The sequence below is a fragment of the Erythrolamprus reginae genome, chromosome 7 (assembly GCF_031021105.1).
Source record: "Erythrolamprus reginae isolate rEryReg1 chromosome 7, rEryReg1.hap1, whole genome shotgun sequence".
Classification (NCBI taxonomy): domain Eukaryota; kingdom Metazoa; phylum Chordata; class Lepidosauria; order Squamata; family Dipsadidae; genus Erythrolamprus; species Erythrolamprus reginae.
Window position 1 is genome coordinate 78249843 of NC_091956.1, and position 12704 is coordinate 78262546.

A 12704-nucleotide genomic window follows, 5' to 3' on the forward strand; every position below is an offset into this window, starting at 1 on the left:
GTGAAAGCAGACAAGATTATATGGGGGGGGGGTCTTCGTGTGTTTGCATTTTATTAAAAAAAAAGACCATTCATAGGCAGATCAGTTAAGCAAGGGGGTAAATGAACTAAATTCTGCAATACCATGAATATAGACTTTTATCCAAAGTTAATACAAATACTAATACAGACTGAATAAAATAGAATTCTTAATTCATTTGTTCTATCCATATATCCATCCTAAGATAAAATACAGGAAATAGTATAAGGGCAGACTAGATGGGTCATGAGGTCTTTTTCTGCCATCACTCTTCTATGTTTCTATGGAACTATTTTTCCCTTTTTGTAGATTGGAACCAACTGTACTACAGGAACTTTGAAATATTACATTCAGCGACTCTGAGATTACATCTGCCAATGCCTTCAGAACACTGGGATGCAAACCATCCAACAAAGAAGCTCCAATACATAGTAAGAATTCAGGTTAAGAGTTTTTCAAAAACATTCTATTAAAAAAATTATAAACATTCAAGATTTTGTTAAATGGTAGTATACAAAGCCCTGCTACATTTTTAATCTCTTTGCTGTAAAAACCGAGGAACTATTCCAGGAACAAAAGCAACATATCATTCCATAAAATTATCCATGCTCCACTTTTTACTCATGCCCTTCATAATAGTCTAGCATGATTGGGCTTGATTCATACCAGCTAAGTTATGCTATTAACTCAAGAAAGCCAGGTTAATTTCAATAAATATCATATGAGTAAAGGCGGGGTTGCTTTAGCTTTTAATAAGAAGCTGTATTTCAGACTAGCTCATAGCGAGAAGGAACACCTATCACTTACAAACCTGTGCAACTGGTTAGTCTTGTACTTTAATTGACAAATATTCTAATGTACTAATTCTTTGTTGTCTGGACTTTGGTTTTCATTACCTTGTCATAGAAACATAGAAGACTGACGGCAGAAAAAGACCTCATGATCCATCTAGTCTGCCCTTATACTATTTCCTGCATTTTATCTTAGGATGGATCTATGTTTATCCCAGGCATGTTTAAATTCAGTTACTGTGGATTTACCAACCAACTTTGCTCTTTGCAATTTTGATTAGGAATCCAACAATTTGGGCTTTTGAAATCTGGGTGGAGATAATTGTATTAGACTAAAGGTACTCATGTATCAGGTCCCACAGGGTTAGCCTTCTCCAGGTCCCTTCGGTCAGGCAAAGTCGTCTGGTAGGGCCTAGGGGAAGAGCCTTCTCTGTGGTGGCTCTGGCTCTTTGGAAACTACTCTCCCCCCCCCCCGAGATTCACACCGCCTACACCCTCCTGGCCTTTCACAAGGCACTGAAGACCCATCTTTGCTGTGAGTGTTAAGAGCTAACTCCGGCCATAAATGGTTAAATTAGTTGGATGAATAGGGGTGATTATGTTTTTTAGATTTGTTTTAGAAATTTTTAGATTTGTAATATTAGAGTTCTACGTGTTTACTATTGTGTTTATTATATTGGAAGCCACCCTGAGTTGGTTGAGAAGGGGGCATAGAAATCCAAATGAATGAATGAATGAATGAATGAATGAATGAATGAATTTATTATTAATTTATTAATTGGATTTGTATGCCGCTCCTCTTCGAGGACTCAGAGAGGGGCAGCATACAATGAATGACTATTAAGTATTTTTCTGATTATGCATTACAGTTTTTGGAAATGGATGTTGCAATTTATATTCCCTACTCAGAATGGTATACAGTGATCCCTCGATTTTCGCAGGTTCAAACTTCGCGAAACGGCTATACCACGGTTTTTCAAAAAATATTAATTAAAAAAAATACTCCGCGGGTTTTTTCCTATACCATGGTTTTTCCCACCCAATGACGTCATACGTCATCACCAAGAGTCACTTCTCTCTCTCTTTCCTGTCATTCTCAGCTTCAATCATTTTCTTATTTCTCTTTTTTTCTCCCCTTTTTTCTATCATTTCTCTCTCTCTCTCTACCTTCCACTCTCCCCCCTCTTGCTCTCTCTTTCTCTCTTTCTCACTCTCTCTCTGTGAGAATGCCTGCCCCGCCTCTCTTGCAGCCCCCTCGTTGGCAGCTGGGACAAAACGCTCCCAGCTAAGGGACTGCAAGAGGGGCTGGGCAGGCATTCTCATAGCACTCATAGCGGCTAGCGGCCGAATGAGGAGGACGAGAAGCCGTAGCCGCCAGCGCTGCTGCAGGAGGACCCATGCCCCAAGAAAGCCAGTGAGAGGGGTGGATCGGGTGGACGGGGGGTAGCGGCGAGGGGGCCAGAGGCGCTGGGGGGACGGGGCTGCCGACATTCAAAACAATCTTTGCCGGCCTCCGCACTTTCATCGCTCCCCGCCCCCAACTTCAAGCCCGGCTCCTTGCGCGGCCTTGGAAAAGGGTGCACGGGGATAGTTTGTGGCTGTCCATAGCCAAAAATGGTGTTTTTACTTCCGCATCTCTACTTCGTGGAAATTCGACTTTCGCGGGCAGTCTGGGAACGCAACCCCCGCGAAAATCGAGGGATCACTGTAGTTGCTACACTAACAACACATCCACCCACGTTGTTATCTGTCTGATTACCGGCCTTTGTTTTCGTTTATCTGAATTAACCATGAAACATTTGGCGAAAAGTCGGCATTTTGGAGACTTCTTTCCCCCTTTTTGGCACAGAGACCAAACAGAGAGAATACTCATGTTTGAAAAATAGAGAAATTGTGCAGGAGGCAATTGTAAACAACCTGATTATGAATGTTATTGCTGAAAATTGCTCGAGGATGTATTTTCATAAACCAATAAATTGGGAACAAATAAATGCATCTGAAAGAAGCAAAACAACTGCCTTTCAGTGATTAGACTGAAAGCAATTTTAAATATGGAACATTATATCCAGTTCCTTCACTCACTGATAGCGAGAACAATTGCTACGGAGTTTAGCAACCATTCTATTCCAACAAAGACCCTTCCATAGCTCTGTGCATCTGAGTGTATCTGAGAGCAATTTCAAAGTTTTAATTAGTGAAACGAAAAACCATGCCTGTTTCATTTTATTGCTGGTTTAATGATTGCCCGGCAATAATTTCAGTTTCATTTCTGCACAATTGAGAGCAGTGTTGGTTGGGAAATTTTGCCTGGGGGATTCTGGGAATTGGATTCCACACATCTTAAATGTTCCAAGATTGAGAAAACAATGCTCTAGATGGTTACCATGCCTGCATAAACTTAATATCAACCGCTCCAAAGTTGACTGTAAAAAATATGACTTTAGCAATCGAGTTTTTGAAGCTTGGAATTCATTACCAGACTCCGTGGTGTCAACCCCCAACCCCCAACATTTTTCCCTTAGACTATCCACGGTTGACATCTCCAGATTCCTTAGAGGTCAGTAAGGGGTAAGCATAAGTGCACTAGTGTGCCTTCCGTCCCCTGTCCAATTGTCTCTCCTATATTGTATATATCTTTTCTCCCATCCACATATCCTTTCCTCTACTCTTCATTGATGTATTCTGTTCTCATATCTCTTCTTCTATCCCTTCCCTGATATTTACTACTACACGTTTTTATTCTTCTTAACTTTCAATTTGTATTGGACAAAATAAATAAATAAAATAAAATAAATAAATAAAATAAATAAATCTTTTCAATAGGGTGTCTACTGTTCTCTTAATTTTTTTTTAAAAAAAATCTGTATTTTAAAAAAAATCTGTATTTTGGTCCCATCAATTTGACTTTAACTCTTTCTATAGCTTGAAAATAAATAAATAAATAAAATAAAATAAATAAATAAAAATAAAAAATAAAATAAAATAAATAAATAAAATAAATAAATAAATCTTTTCAATAGGGTGTCTACTGTTCTCTTAATTTTTTTTAAAAAAACTCTGTATTTTTTTAAAAATCTGTATTTTGGTCCCATCAATTTGACTTTAACTCTTTCTATAGCTTGAAAATAAATAAATAAATAAAATAAAATAAATAAATAAAAATAAAAAATAAAATAAAATAAATAAATAAAATAAATAAATAAATCTTTTCAATAGGGTGTCTACTGTTCTCTTAATTTTTTTTTAAAAAACTCTGTATTTTTTAAAAAATCTGTATTTTGGTCCCATCAATTTGACTTTAACTCTTTCTATAGCTTGAATTTACTATATTGAGTAACCTGGAACACATTACCTGACTCTGTGATTTCTTCCCCAAACCCCAACATCTTTAATCTCAGATTGTCTAGAGTTGAGTCGAAGGGGTCTGTAAGGGGTGTGCATAATCGTCTTTCCTTTATTTTATTTATTTTTATTATTATTTATTCATTTGTCCAATACACAAATACATAGGAAGAAAAATAGACATGTAGTAATATATATAAGGGTAAAGTAAACTTAGAGGAGAGGATATACGAAAGAAAGAAAATATATATGATAAGTGAGAGAAAGGAAAGACAATTGGACAGGGGACGAAAGGCACACCAGTGCACTTATGTACGCCCCTTACTGGCCTCTTAGGAACCTGGAGAGGTCAATCATGGGGAGTCTAAGGGAGAAACGTTGGGGGTTAGGGGTTGACACAATTGAGTCCGGCAATGAGTTCCATGCTTCGATAACTCGATTGTTGAAATCATATTTTTTACAGTCAGGTTTGGAGCGGTTCGTATTAAGTTTGAATCTGTTGCATGCTCTTGTGTTGTTGCGGTTGAAGCTGAAGTAGTAATTGACCGGTAGGACGTTGCAGCATATGATCTTGTGGGCAATACTCAAATCGTGTTTTAGGCGCCATAGTTCTAGGCTTTCTAGGCCCAGGATTGTTAGTCTATTTTCGTAGGATATTCTGTTTCGAGTGTAGGAGTGAAGGGCTCTTCTGGTGAAATATCTTTGGACATTTTCAAGGGTGTTGATGTCTGAGATGTGGTATGGGTTCCAGACAGATGAGCAGTAGTCTAGGATGGGTCTGGCAAAAGTTTTGTAATTATCTCATATATCATATATATTTTCTTCCTTTCATATATCTTCTCCTCTATTTTTACATATTATCATTACATATATTACTTCATGTCTATTCTCTTCCATATGTATTGTGTATTGGACAAATGAATAAATAAATAAACAAACAAACTAGTATAATAAAATATGTTTAAACCAGTTTTTAATGTTTAAATACATACTTTATATATACTTTGTGTATATTAAAATATGTAATATATATTAATAAATGAACGTTGTTCCGACATATCAATAAAGCAGTGCTAGTCTATTGCCACAAATAAAAGAAAGGATTATATTCTGAGATGTTTTGGAGATTTGGGTTTAATAGACAAAACTATCAGAAGCTTAAGATACTGCTTTTTGTTTCATTTCAACCATACCCCAAGCATCTAATTAACTACCTTTTCATGTATGGCTAGGAGTTTAAACGGAAAAATCTAATCTGCATAAGCCTTACAACACCTTTTATTGTATCCATTAACCTCCTGCCCCAAATAATGCAAAAAATTGTCTGATCCTGCTTATTTCAACATCATAAATCTCTGGAGGGCATTTTATTTTAAAATTCAACCCTTGCTTATAAGAAAATTCTACACCCTAAATGTAGAATGTTGTGTATATAATTAGCATCTTAAATTAGTACTAATCGTATTCTGTTAGAGCAAAAAATCAAAACAAAATCCAGAGTAAATTATTTTAATATTTATTATAGTTATTTATACTGTTGCCACCACTACTGCTTTCTCCTTGCCTTTATCTTGCCTTTGTCTTTAGATGTGTTAATTTATTGTTAAAATCCATCAATTTTGTGATCATTAGATACAGATGAATATTTCTATACATTTTCCTGTAGCTGTCTAGTAGTCATTTGATCTTTGGAGTCAATATATGGTAGCCCTACTTACAGGCACATGTACTGCCTACTTTTGGCTATCAGCGAAAAAGTATTTACATTTAAAGTCTTGATTTTAATCGGTTTTCACCTTGCGGTATCCTCATGAAATGGGTGAAACTCATTCTATCCAACAGCTTCTCAAGTACAGTGATACCTCTACCTAAGAATGCCTCTATTAACGAACTTTTCTAGATATGAACTGGGTGTTCAATATTTTTTTGCCTCTTCTCAAGAACCATTTTCCACTTACAAACCCGAGCCTCCTAAACTGTAACCAGAAAAGGCAGGGAGAAGCCTCCATGGGGCCTCTCTAGGAATCTCCTGGGAGGAAACAGGGCTGGAAAAGATGGGGAGAAGCCTCTGTGGGGCCTCCCTAGGAATCTCCTGGGAGGAAACAGGGCCTTCACCCTCCCTGTGGTTTCCCTAATCGCACACATTATTTGCTTTCACATTGATTCCTATGGGAAAAATTGCTTCTTCTTACAAACTTTTCTACTTAAGAACCTGGTCACGGAACGAATTAAGTTCGTAAGTAGAGGTACCACTGTACTATCTTCAACTATTATTGAACAGATTGCAGGACAAGTCAAAGTTTCATTTCAGTCTCCAGAGTTTTTTCAGGAGACAGAATCACATGAACTGAAATGGTGAAAGCTTTTATTTATTTATTTTTTAAAAAATACTTTATTAAATATATACATTAAAAAAGAAAGAAAACGAAGAAAAAAACAGAATAACAATACAACATTTGATATATACAGATAACATGCAACAAAAAATAAAGCATCATGCTTTATACATGGATTATTCGATATCATAGCTTAGTATTGACACCTGCTAAATAGCGGTGTAGTTGGTTTGCACTCATTCATTTATAATAATATTTTCCCTTTATTGGTTATTACACATATATACATCTTGTTAATTTTCCTATTAATATATCCATTTTTTTTGTTTCATTTTCTCAATGGTATAATAGTGCTTTATATTAATAGTATTTCCTCTTAATATCAATTCGGTTTTTCTCTCTAAATTTAATATTTTAAATAATTTTATCATTATTCCCATTTTTTTCTTTTATTTTGTTTTTTGTAATCCAGTTATACCACCTGCCCCAAGTTTTGTGAAAATCCTCCGTATCTTTGTCCTGTAATTCGTATGTGAGTTTTGTCAATTCTACGACTTCATAAATTTTAGCTATTAGGTTAAACATTGTTGGGATAGTTTCCTGTTCCAAGCTTGTGCATAAATTACTCTTGCCGCAGTTGTTATATGTAATATTAAATGTCTATCGTTTATTGTGACTTTATGTCTAATTATTCCAAGGAGGAAGAGTTCCGGTTTTAGAGGTATTTTTTCTCCTGTAATTTCCTCCATCATATTTTAAATTTTTTCCCAAAATTTTTTAACCATTGAGCACGTCCACCACATGTGATAGTATGTACCTGTTTTCTTTTGGCACTTCCAACAAATTGGGGAGAATTTGGGGTACATCTTTGTTAATTGTGCTGGGGGCAGGCGCCACCTATAGAACATTTTGTAGATGTTTTCTCTATAGGGGACTGATAGCATTATTTTATAGTTGGATGTCCATAATTTTTCCCATTCCTGCAAATTTATAGTATAACCAAAATTTTGACCCCATGCTATCATGGATAGCTTAGTGAAAGCTTTTAGTTGTCTGAAGTTTTCAAATTCCTACAGCTGCAAAAATCAAGCCAAGAAGTAGGAAAGAAGTGGGCATGATGCTCCTTTAGATTGAAATTGTTTACAAATTGATAAATGAGCGATACAGCTTTTACTTCTGTTTTTCTGGGCATGGATGAAAGCTATGAAAACATAACTTCTACAATTACTACTTCAGCTTCAACCACAACAACACAAGAGCACACAACAGATTTAAACTTAATATTAACCACTCCAAACATGACTGTAAAAAATACGACTTCAGTAACCGAGTTGTCAAAGCGTGGAACTCATTATCGGACTCCATAGTATCATCCCCAAACCCCCAACACTTTACCCTTAGATTATCTACAGTTGACCTATCCAGATTCCTAAGAGGTCAGTAAGGGGCGAGTACAAGTGCACTAGAGTGCCTTCCGTCCCCTGTCCTATTGCTCTCCTATATCTCCTATACCTTTCTTCTATTCCTATATTTCTTCTTCTACTCTTTCATTGATATGTTCTATTACTATATCTTCTTTTCTATTATTTCTTAGATATATTTTACTATGAGTATCTCCTCTATAACCTTCATCATGTATTTTACTATGTGTTTATTTATTTATTTATTTTATTTATTTATTGGATTTGTATGCCGCCCCTCTCCAGAGACTCGGGGCGGCTAACAGCGACAATAAAACAGTGTACAATAGTAATTTGGTATTGATGATTAAAAATCAATTAATATAAAAACCAAACATACATACATACATACCATGCATAGAATTGTAAAGGCCTAGGGGGAAAGAGGATCTCAATTCCCCCATGCCTGGTGGCAGAGGTGGGTTTTAAGTTGTTTACGAAAGGCAAGGAAGGTGGGGGCCGTTCTAATCTCTGGGGGGAGTTGGTTCCAGAGGGCTGGGGCCGCCACAGAGAAGGCTCTTCCCCTGGGTCCCGCCAGGCGGGATATATACCCACTAAAACCCTCATTGTGTATGGGACAAAATAAATAAATAAATAAATAAATAAAATTATATTGAACCTTTCGATAAAAGACAAAGTTTGGAAAGTGTGAAAGACAAATACAAGGGCTTACTTTAAATGTGGTTTCAGAATGTTCCTAGAATCTACACTAGAATTAAAATGTATTCTCTGCCCAACCTCCTGCTATTGTTTGACCAAACTTCTATGCACATTTTGATGGTTCAGGAATTAATCAAATAATTAACAGACAATGTTAGCATTTGACACACTTCCCAACCCCTCCAGTTGTAAATAGTATTTGACAGTATCTGACAACTGTCCTGGAGCAACAGTTAAGATGTGATCATATCTGAAATACAGCTGTTACTATTTGACAGTATTTGGCAGGTGACACATCACAGTTGTCAGCATTTGACGGAATCTGATAGCTGCCTTGCCACATTTTCGACAGCTTACTTCAAATAGAATAGGTTTAGGGAAGGAACAGATCAAAGAGGATTGGGATCTAGTAGATTTCTGGTGATTTATGATAGATTGACAAAAAATTATATCACCTTCCAGTGATTTAACAACAGTGGCAAAATGATTGCCCCAAGTTAAATCTTGGAGAAATAAGTAATTTGACATTCCCAGGAATAGGTTTTTGCTTGGAATTACAGTACTATGAACTCAATAATGTTTCAATCAAAACATTTCAGAAGTTTTGACTTTTGTTCAAAACATTTTTTGAATCAGACTCCAAATGATAGCGCTAAAGTTTAATTAAGAAAATGAAAGTAAACAAGAATGTATTTAATCGACTGATTACAAACCATGTTGTCAGTTTGTTAGTAACTGGCATATTACCAGATTAGGATAATTTGAGCCTGGACATTTATGGTTCCAATGAGAATTCAATTCAATTAAAAATGACCCGTTTCGGCCGGCCAGGAAGTAGTCTCCGTGACGTCAAAGCCCCGCCCCCGGAATCCCCTCGTGGGATTTCCCACCTCCTTTTGCTTGCAGGGCCGCAAGTTCGGTTTGCCCAGCACTACTCGTAAGTTCTTGCGGGGCCAGCGTGATTTTCCTTCTGCACCTGTGGAGGTAGCAAAATTGCACGCGGAGCCACAGATGCACCCGTGTTTCAGTATGCACGGAAGCAAAAAACTCTCACCAAAACTCAGGCACATTGGTGGCTCCGTGTGCGATTATGCTACTTCCACATGTGTGGAAGGAAAATCGCGCTGGCCCCGCAAGAATGTACGAGCCATGGTAGCGAGCACAATTCTGGCACGTAGACTGCTGATGCTAAATTATAAACTATGGATACCAGATCACAGCAATGGAGTTTTCTAGGTAATGGATTTACCCATATTGACTTTCATAAAGCAGATTGCTCAACATTTTGAAAACAGTAATACTTGCCCCTGATATGCAGGGAAATGTAGTTGTTTTATCTGAGCCAGTACTGCTTGTTTATTTTATTTATTTATTTATTTATTTATTTTGTCCAATACATAATATAAATTGAAGAGAATAGATATGTAATAATATAAGTAAAGAAAAGAATAGAAGAAAAGATATAAAAGTATAGGTGAACATATTTGAAAGGAAGAAAAGATAAATGAGATAAGGAGAGACAATTGGACAGGGGACGGAAGGCACACTGGTGCACTTATGCACGCCCCTTACTGACCTCTAAGGAACCTGGAGAGGTCAATCTTGCATAGTCTAAGGGAAAAATGTTGGGGGTTAGGGGTTGACACTACTGAGTCAGGTAATGAGTTCCATGCTTCGGTTGCTAAAGTCATATTTTTTACAGTCAAGTTTGGAGCGGTTAATATTAAGTTTGAATCTGTTGCATGCTCTTGTGTTGTTGCAATTGAAACTGAAGTAGTCATTGACAGGTAGAATGTTGCAGCATATGATCTTGTGGGCAATACTTAGATCGTGTTTTAGGTGACGTAGTTCTAAGCTTTCTAGACCTAGGATTGATAGTCTGCTTTCGTAGGGTATTCTGTTTCGAGTGGAGGAGTGAAGGGCTCTTCTGGTGAAGTATCTTTGGACCTTTTCAAGGGTGTTGATGTCCGAGATGTGGTATGAGTTCCAGACAGATGAACTGTATTCAAGGATGGGTCTGGCAAAAGTTTTGTAGGCTCTGGTGAGTAGCGTGAGATTGCCAGAGCAGAAGCTGCGTAGGATCAGGTTAACAACTCTAGAAGCCTTTTTGGCGATATTGTTGCAGTGGGCTTTAGCACTTAGGTCATTCGATATTAGTATTCCAAGGTCTTTTACTGAGTGGGGGTTGGCTGTGAGATTTTGTTTATTCAGTTTATATATGAGGTTCGGATTCTTTTTGCTGATGTGGAGGGTAGAACATTTGCTGGTTGATATTTGAAGTTGCCATGTGTTAGACCAATGTGTCTGCAACAGTTTTCTGGACTTTCATGACTGTATTAGGAACCGAATTAGACTTTAGTGGGCTCATTATTTTAAGCAACTTCACCTTTCTTCACCTGATTTTTAAGTCACTATTCTTTCATGCCTATTTCATCCCACAATTGTTCTGCAAAGGGATTCGAAATAGGCTTTCAAAATAAGCAGTTCATTTTGTACTGTATTTTTCATGCAGTGCCTGTTGTATAAAAAATGTAGAGCACACTGCTCTATCCTGAGGCTGATATTTTTGATATGGAAGGGCCTATATAGTTGACAGAACTTTGCACTGTAAGAGATTAACTCACTTCAGCTGCATGTGCTCCTTGCTAAACGTTTTACTTTTTTTCTCTCTTTTGAGACAAAGGTAATAATTAACAAGTGTTTGATGAAGGGGAAGGAACAGAGGAGAGAATGGGAGGTGTTTTTTCCCCCTTATACACAAACATTGTCCTGAGCCTGAAGTTAAAGGATAAGGATTCTATAATTGTAGCTCTCTATGGAGACGTGCCAAGAATTTAAAACCTTTTGGCAGCCGTCTTTTGAGAGAATAGAAGTTTTTGAATAAAAGAGGAATTAAAAAAAAATATTTTTAACTGTCACAAGTGAAGAATGGAAAAAATTAAGCCAAAGAATTCCTTTTGGTTCTTTAGATGTATGTAATGAGTTTAAGGCCAGACCAGGATAGTTCTGTGAATTGAATGGTGTATTTAGATATAGAAAGTCTATTTTTAGATCCCTGCTCAATTACAAAATGCAAGGTGTAGCTTTAAGTACTGGTTCATAAAAATACAGGCTGGAAATTCATATGTTCACAGCACATCTGGCTCATAAAGTCTTTACCTATTGTGTGTATCTTGTGAGGCCAATGCTATGTTAAACTTTGCTATTTCTGAAATATTTTTTCCAGCATTTATTTATTTATTTTTATTTATTTGTCAAACAATTATAGGGTGATAATTTGTACATATTAAACATTAGATAAGTAATGATAAAAAGTAAACAATGGGACAGGGACGGTAGGCACAATGGTGCGCTTATGCACGCCCCTTACATAGAAACATAGAAACATAGAAGTCTGACGGCAGAAAAAGACCTCATGGTCCATCTAGTCTGCCCTTATACTATTTTTGTATTTTATCTTACAATGGATATATGTTTATCCCAGGCATGTTTAAATTCAGTTACTGTGGATTTATCTACCACATCTGCTGGAAGTTTGTTCCAAGGATCTACTACTCTTTCAGTAAAATAATATTTTCTCATGTTGCTTTTGATCTTTCCCCCAACTAACTTCAGATTGTGTCCCCTTGTTCTTGTGTTCACTTTCCTATTAAAAACACTTCCCTCCTGGACCTTATTTAACCCTTTAATATATTTAAATGTTTCGATCATGTCCCCCCTTTTCCTTCTGTCCTCCAGACTATACAGATTGAGTTCATTAAGTCTTTCCTGATATGTTTTATGCTTAAGAGACCTCTTAGAAAGGGGGAGAGGTCAATTGTAGATAGTGTAAGGCTAAAAGTTTTGGGTTTAGGAGTAGAAACCACAGAATCAGGTAGTGCCTTCCAGGCGTCGATTACTCTGTTGCTGAAGTCGTATTTTTTGCAGTCAAGTTTGGAGGGTTGACATTTAGTTTAAATCGATTTCGTGCTCGTGTGTTGTTGCGTTTGAAGGTGAAGTATTCGTTAACAGGGAGGACATTTTGGTATATGATTTTATGAACTATAATTAAGTCGGAACGGAGACGACGGAGTTGTAAGTTGTCTAAACCAAGAATT